Consider the following 8,260-nt stretch of genomic DNA (forward strand, 5'->3'; position numbering starts at 1 on the left):
TGTTATATATATATATATAGGGTTAATTACTGTAGACGTCCGTGAATTATGGCCCCAGTTGCAATTGGGTCCGTGAACTAAATTTTGTGGCAATTTCGTACTTTAATTTGACAATAGGGTGCAATTAGGTCCTGCCGTCCAATTCTGTCAATTTATCTGTCAAAATGAGGGGTAAAAGCATCATTTCGCTCTGTCTCTCCCTCTCTCTTTCGCTGTCTCTCCCTCTCTTTCGCTCTGTCTCCAAACCATCGTCTACCGACCACCACCTAGCCATTGCCAAAAACCATCAAGGCACCCATGCCTACTTCTTCGCGAGTTCATAGCTTTGCCGACCAAACCCCTTCCTTGTTGCGAGTTCATAGACTGAGATAGAGAGTGACAGAGACAGACAAAGACAGAGAAAAAGAGAGGAGAGAGAGAGAGGTTCACAGAGAGACAGCCAAAACCCAGCCTCGACATAAATGACCTCTACCTTCCGCTCTCGCCCAGCCCCCAAAGAATGGAGGGTAGTCAAGGGTCCAAGGGCTGGTCTCGTCAAAGTACCATTGAGAGAGAGGCAGAGAGTGGGTTATAGCAAGCCAGTGGCGATGGACCTCAAAGTCTGTGCTTTTGTAGGCTGGGATCAGAAGCAGCTTTACGCAGGCGGCTGCGGCGATAAACCACCATAGCTCTGTCATGGGCTTGTTGGGTTTTGGAGGTTTTTTCAGTTGCGGGGTGGTTTGTGCTTCCATGGATTTGAAACTTCAGAGAACAACCAGGAATTCAATTCAGCCAAAACTGACTTCAAGAGAAATGAAGGAGAAAGAAAAAGAAAAAAAACCTGAGATTTCAATGCATTTTGAATTTCATTGCTATGAACCCTTGTGTTTTCTAGATTTATTTTGTTTCTGGGTTTTCTTTGTGGCTTGAAATTATGGTTATTTGAGATCTGAAATTGTAGCCATGCTGGGTGTATTTGATTTGGTTGAAAGTATAAAGTTTCAGCTATTTGGGGCTGAGATTTGATGTGGGTATTGAAATTTCAAGTTTGATATTTGTTGGGTAATTGATTTTCTGGACTCAATAGAGTACTTTAGTAGTATCAGTAGTATTGGGCTCAGCAGAGAACCCAGCTCATAAATCCTCCTCTCCTTCTGAATCTCCATCCAATTCTCAATCTTTTTTGTGTACTCACCCTCTCTCCACCTCACCAAATCCATCAACATAACACCTGTATTGAAATAACAAGGCTTTTTCCCTTCAAAAACTTTAGAGAGCTCAGAGTCTTTCCAAAACCCATCAGAAAAATACTTGGTGAAATTTGCATGGCAATACTCTGGAGCACTAATCACTCTCGACCCAGATAAAGAGATCTTCCATAGCTTCTGCACATCATCCACAACTATGACATCAGAGTCGAGATAAATCACTCTCTCCACACAGGGGTCGAGCAAGTCAGCTAAGTAGTTTCTCGCGTAGTTCAATGGGTTGTCGAGAGCTTGTCGAATCGAAGATGAAATCAGATTCTTGATGCGGCTTTCCCTGAACACATAAACTCGGAAACTCAGTGAAGGGAAGGTCGATTGGACAATGCGAGTGAGGTCCTGTAAATTGACTAAACTTGAATCTGAGGCGATGAAGTGGAAGAAGGTGTTTTCTGGGCAAGAAGCGTGCTTGAGAATAGAGTGAACTGCAGCCATGGTGCCTCTCAAGTACTCTGAATCAATGGTCATGGCGACGTGAACAAGCGAGGGATCGCAAGCCAATGCCAAGCTCTTCAAATTCAGACCCAAAACAGGCACTATGCCAAAATTTGGCTTTAGCAACACTACATTGGCATCAGTAAAACTGAAAATCGATGCTTTAAGTACATTAGACATTGCTTTTATAAATTAAGATGCTAAAAGATAAAAAGACATCAGCACAAATATTTTGTTTTCGTTAGCGATGCCTTGATGCCAATTTAGCATCATCTGTTCTAACGACTGATGCCTAAAGTGTTTCTGTTTTTTTTTTTGTAAAGTGGGGGGCTTTTTTTTGGGAAGCACTGATGCTGAAAGTATAGTCAACGCTCCAGCAAAAAAATTTCACGCTCCCTCTCCTTTTTTCAGACTCCCTCGCAACCTTGGCTCCTCTCCCTCGCATTTTTTTTCAATCCCTCCCAAACTCACTCTCCATTTTTCAGCTTCTATCTCCTAAAAAAATAAAACTCACAATTTTTTTGGCTCTCCTCTATCTCCTTCTTCTCTTTCCTCCATCTAGACACTCGAAGTTTGGCCACAGCAAAAATGACCTAAGGCCTTCGAAGAAAGGGAGAGCCATAGGCATCCTCCTCCTCGTCCAGAGAGAGCCATGGAAGTCCCTTCGTTAGGGTTTTAACCTTCGGCGTCGGCATCCTCTTTCTCGTCGCGTCGTCGTGTGAGATTATTTAAGTTAGGGTTTCAATGTTTTGGGAAATTTCAGTTAGGGTTTCAATTTATTGAGTAATTTCTCTAATCTTACTGTGTTTTTCTCTTTGCGGCTGGCTCATTGTCTCTTGGATCTCATTGCCTCTCTGGGCTTTAATCTAATGTATGAAAATCTCTAACCTTTTGATTTTTGGGTGTTTCTGATTTGGTGTTAATGTTTCTGAATTGTTTTCATCTTTCTTCAATCTCCTACCTTTTTCATTTTATTTATGTATTAATGTTTATGGATCTCATGCTTACCTTTTGGTGCAGGTATTTGGAGGTGACGGATCTACGATTTTCTCTTTCTCAAGATTGCTATATCACTCAACTCATCTCTGTGTTCTCAGTTTCTCGCTCAATTCGTATCTGCTCTCACACTTTTCCTTACTCATCTCTCCGCTCTTACTCTCTCACTAACCTCTGAAACCACAAACCCACCGAAGTCCCAACTTTTCCAATTTTTTTGTGGTATTGCAGGATTAGGGCCTTCTAAGTTTACATATAGGTATAATTAGTTTTCGTTATAAACTACTAAAGTACGTGGTATGAAACTAATTTGTGTATGGTTGTTGAAGGTCTCTCCTAGCAGGTAGTTTATTGTTTCATATATGACAATAAGCTGTGAAATATCACTTGTGTGGTAAATTAAGTTTTACTAGTTAAGCGAGAACTATAATCTGCCTTCCAATAAATCACCTTCCATCTCTCATCAGATTTTGGTTTGTCTTTGTCTGGGTAAAGACACATTTAACTACTAATAGGGCATTATAGGGAAAATTCAATTGTAAATTATCTATTATGTAGTGACCTTTCAAGTGGTTCTAGTAAATATAAAAAGTTGTGCCTTGGTATGACTGAACATTAATATGTCCAATCTATCCCAGAACAAAGGAATACAGCAGAGAAGCCGACAAACCAATTCATATATGCTCTCACCCTTTTCCAATTTTTTATGTTGCTATGTTTAGGTTTCAAACACAGTAAGCAAATTGCTTTCTCCAACTCCTAATTCTCCTTCAGGTAAAACCTAAAACACATTTATTTTGTCTTATTGATCTGCATAGATTTTTTGGTTTATGTTGTTGTCCTAAATTCACTTCTCAAAACCCACGCATAGATTTTTTGGTTTATTTTGTCTTTTGTATACTTCCATTCTGCAGCATCTTTACAGCTATACGTTCTTCATAGTTAAGTTTGCAAAGCTTGAAACAATTCTAATCTATACTTCTGCTCCATGTGAACTTGTCTGGTGGAGTTTAATTTCTAATTTTGAATACAAGTGAAGTGATAAAACTGTACCTGAAAAGCTTATATGTAAATATATGCAATTGTTTGTGGACAATTTGGTATGCCTAACTTTGTTTGTGATTGTTATTCCTTAAGACTACATATCACTTGAAAATGGCTTCAAGTGAATGTCATTCTAACTTTTGTTTCTAGGTCTGGAAGAAAGTGGTATATGTAGATAGATTACTGCAGCTCTTCAAATATGTTCATCGTGAGCAGTTGTTGACCATCCCTGACTTTGTGTTCCAGTTGAGTTTCTATGTTCCTTCCCCCACTTATCCCACTCCAATTTTTATAGCAACTTGGATTTAAAATTCCCAATTTTTATAATCAATGCATGCACGATTTAGAAGTCAATGGTGGGAAGGGCGTTATTGTTCTGTTTCTGCAAATTTTCAATCTCTGTATCATAAGACAATAATATATATTTGCACTTACGGTACATGGCTTATGAATTCTTATCTTACTCTTAAATGTTGTGCCTACTTGGTATATATTTGCACTAATGGTACATGGCTTATTTCGTTAAGAGTTTAATTTCATCTACAAGAAAATAATATACTTGAAATCTTTTATTTATCTGAACCTCAATTCAATTTGCAGGAAATTCAAAAGAGGGTATTTTTGTGTGGTACATGGCTTACTCTCTACCTCATCACATGATCATTTAATTTCTAGTTGAAACAGGAGTGGGATCCATTTAATGACTTGCTGTTATCTAATTAGATTGGTTGACAAATTAGATTTTCTTGTTGACCAATATGATTTCGTAAATTTGCATATTGGTTATTTTAAAGTGACAACATATCTTATGCAAATTTAGTACCTTGCACTTTTTAAGCTTATGTTCATATTTTGTGTTTACCTTCTACATGTTTTTTTTTTTTTCCAGTATAGAGCTAGAAGGAAGGACACTTACACCCAAATGGAATTGGATGAGGTGCGAGAAGAATTGGCAACTCATGTCCTAGAATGACTTTTTGATTGAGCTAAACATTCCTTCATTTTACATGTCTTTCTAGCTAGTATTTTGTGGTGTAGGGTTGGTAAATTTGTGATTTGGATGTGACAAGTATGGATAATTCAAGTATTTTGCGCATATATATATGTAGACAAGTATGGATATATTTAAATTACTGTTTATGTGAAACAATCAAAATACCTACCCTTTCCTTACATAAATGATGCCTATTGTTTATAACAACTTCAGTTTTCCAGAAATAACTGAAGTTGAAAGATAAAAACAACAACCAGACATCCATTATCACTGATGCCTAAAACGAGAAGTAGCATCAGCATTTATGTAACCACCAACACTATTGGAGGCTTTTCACGTCCGCAAAATAAAAAAAGCGATGATGTATAACATAATTCACAACACCATTATTTGTTTCTACGATGTTGTAATTGATAATATGCATCAACATAGCAGATATTACTGATGCTGTTAGACCTCTTTAGCCTCACCCCTTTCAAAACTACTGATGATGTTAGATCTCTTTAGCCTCCTCTCTTTTGAAAGTATTGATGCTGTTTCGGGTTTAGGCGTCATAAGTCAACCTTTTTTTGGCACCCGGAAATCATTTAGGCATCGGAGTTTACTTGATATCCGATGTAGTAAGTGATAAACAGCGGCGGAGAATATCCGTTGCCTATTACATAGGAATAGGCAACAGTCACCAATACCACGGTATTTATGTGTAATAGGCAACGGATTTTATCCGTTGCTAAAGCCCTTTTTTGGCATAGTGAGGGCAGCTCATGCTCAAAACCCAGTTGCAGGTTGGGTTTGGATTTGGGTTTTGAGGGGGTGGACTAAGGAGGAGGGGGAATGGGTAGCAGGAGAGAGGGAGAGACAAAGAGGAAGAGCTCTGAGAGAGAGGAATTTGGATTTGGATTTTTTATTTTTAAGTTTATTTATTTATTTTATTATTATTATTATTTTCCAGATTTTTTAGTTTTTCTTTTCAGTTTTACAAACTGTATATTATTTATTTACCCCAAAAAGACGCTTTTACCCCTCATTTTAACAGATAAATTGACAGAATTGGACGGTAGGACCCAATTGCAACTAATTGTCTAATTAAAGGATGTAATTGCCACGAAAATTAGTTCACGGACCCAATTGCAATTGGGGCCATAGTTCACGGACGTCTACAGTAATTAACCCTTTATTTCCTTGTTTCTCTTGGTATTGGCCTCGGGTTGTTGTTTTTTTTTCACTTGATCGTTGGACTTTTTTCAACAAAACAATATTTAAAGTATAGGAGCAGATAAAACTCGATTATAAAAAGGCGGACAAACTGTTTTGATCAACTGTACTAACTCATTTATGCTTGTTCGTTAAATTTTGATTATCACAAACTCAAAGCCAATAACATTTTGCACAATTTTATTCTGTAATTAGGCCTTGTTTGGAGAGCAATTTCTTTAAACTACTACATTAGTAGGTCATTTTGCAATTCAAAGCATTTTAATTATGAAACTTTTGTTTGGTCAACAAACCCGTGTTAGTTATTAACTTTTTTTTTATAGTTCTAATGGAATTGAATGATGTGCTTAACAATTATCAATCAAGATGGACATAGTAAAATTGATATAATGAAGTTGGTGGAAACAATACCAATGCTCATAAACACATATACGCTAATATTCAAAGTCTGAATGGAATAAATATTCAAACTACTAGTCATAAGTTCCGTATGCATTAGTGTTATTATTATTGTTTTTGCATATCGATTAAATTTGACAAAACTATCTTTGAATACATGCATTATGCATATGTAATTGATTGATATGCAACCAAAATACATAATTGCTGGCACATATCTACCAAACGGGCCCTCATCTTTTTGAAAAGAATTATAGGGCCTTAGGCACCACAAGCTGCATGTTCTTGAGTTAACATGTGTAGCATGGCCTTAGGTACTTCAAATTTTTGATCCTTATATCAGAAAACTTGAGCAACATTATCAAAATTATTGAGAAGAAAGGGAGGGAGACATGATAATGTGATTCCGCTTTTTGATCACAGCTTTGGAGAGGAATATAAATTTTATTGCATCTTTGTGTGACTTCAAAAATTCTGGAGTGTGGGAGGGTGGGGCGAAACGGAAAAAGAAAGTACATTCAGATTCCTTCTATGGCTTTCGACACCAAGAGAGGGTTCAATTTTTTATTATTATATTTTTCAAAAGTACATGCTGCACCAAAAGTACTATGTTTTTCTCTTACATTGTTCTTCGAACGGGGTGCGGGGGGAGGGGGAAGCCACCATCAATAATGAATAGGGTTGGGCTCGGTGTAGTTTGGTTAGGAAAAATCAGTTTGTGACTTATGTTATTGGATCAAAATATTAATGCAGTAAATATTATAAATATAAAACAATAGATTAAACCAAACTGCAATAAAGACAATGTTACAGTAAAGGAAATGTAACAATGATTTATTGAGTAGATAGAGGTTTGTGGATTGGTAATGTCCTAAAGACAGAATTTCGCTCATTTTAAGTGCTTGAAGTTCAATGGATGTCGATCTCCCAGGTAGTGCAGAGCCGGAGAAAGCTAAGGCCCAGGGGCGTCCTATACCCCCTCTCAGCGTCCTTGAGACCTTGGGTTTCTTAACTTCTAAGTGCCTTTCATGTTTTTCTTCTCTCCCTTTTCCACTATTATTACTACCCATACTATCTTTTTGTCCTATTTTGACTTTGATTGTAGTAATAAACTACCATTTGAATTTTTTTAGTGTGTATATTTAACTAAGTACATGCAATATCTTTTCCTATTATTAATGATGAATAGATAGTTAATGTGATATGTAAAATAATAGAGTATAGTAATTAAATTTATGAATTTGTATCAAGTAAAAAATTAATTAAAATGTCACAGAGGTAGTGGCGAACCCAGGATTGTATGATGGTCGAACCGTGATACAAGTATCGAAAAAAAAAAAATGAATCTGACATCAATAATTTATATATATATATATATATATATATATATATATATATATAATAGGCATTTTTTCATAACTTTGTACTCAATTTCATGTATAACCACCCACTTATCCAGCCCCATACCCCACACGTACATATGTCCTCTCACGGGTAACCCCCCAAAGTCATCAGACGACCAAGAAACGTTGTGTTCCACTCTGTGATGCCAGCTTTGGTGAAGAATATTAACTTTTATTGCATTGTCACTTCAAACCTAAAGAGGGAGCTAAAGGGAAAGAAAAGTAGATGGTATCTTTTATAAGGGAAAAGAGTGCTATATAAGGTAAGAAAATAAATTCCTAAATTACAGATATGGTCCCTAAAGTAAGGTGTTGACTGTCTAAATAAGGTAAGAAAATAAACTTTATTGAATCTTTCCATATCTTCAATATTCCCCCTCAAGTTGGAGTATGGAGATCAAGAATACCCAGCTTGTTTTTCAGTGGTTGGAATTGATCTTTACCTAAAGACTTGATAAAGACATCTGCGAAGAAGGAATATAGGATATATGAAATAATTTAATAAATACATAAATTTCTCTCATAATTGT

General features: G+C 36.5%; 1 long non-coding RNA gene and 1 pseudogene across 1 annotated transcript; one reads left to right on the forward strand and one right to left on the reverse strand.

Annotated features, from left to right (window-relative positions):
* Positions 1 to 980: 980 nt before the first annotated feature.
* On the reverse strand, positions 981 to 1,746 carry LOC148291239 (putative galacturonosyltransferase-like 9 pseudogene; annotated as a pseudogene).
* Positions 1,747 to 1,941: 195 nt separating this feature from the next.
* LOC110757104 (uncharacterized) lies at positions 1,942 to 4,832 on the forward strand. The gene is made up of 3 exons (XR_015826520.1): positions 1,942 to 2,550; positions 2,700 to 3,964; positions 4,609 to 4,832. It is a non-coding gene; the product is annotated as an uncharacterized LOC110757104 (long non-coding RNA).
* The last annotated feature ends 3,428 nt before the right edge of the window (positions 4,833 to 8,260 follow it).

This window comes from Prunus avium, chromosome 8 (genome assembly GCF_965620075.1).
Source record: "Prunus avium chromosome 8, drPruAviu1.hap1.1, whole genome shotgun sequence".
Taxonomy (NCBI): Eukaryota; Viridiplantae; Streptophyta; class Magnoliopsida; order Rosales; family Rosaceae; genus Prunus; species Prunus avium.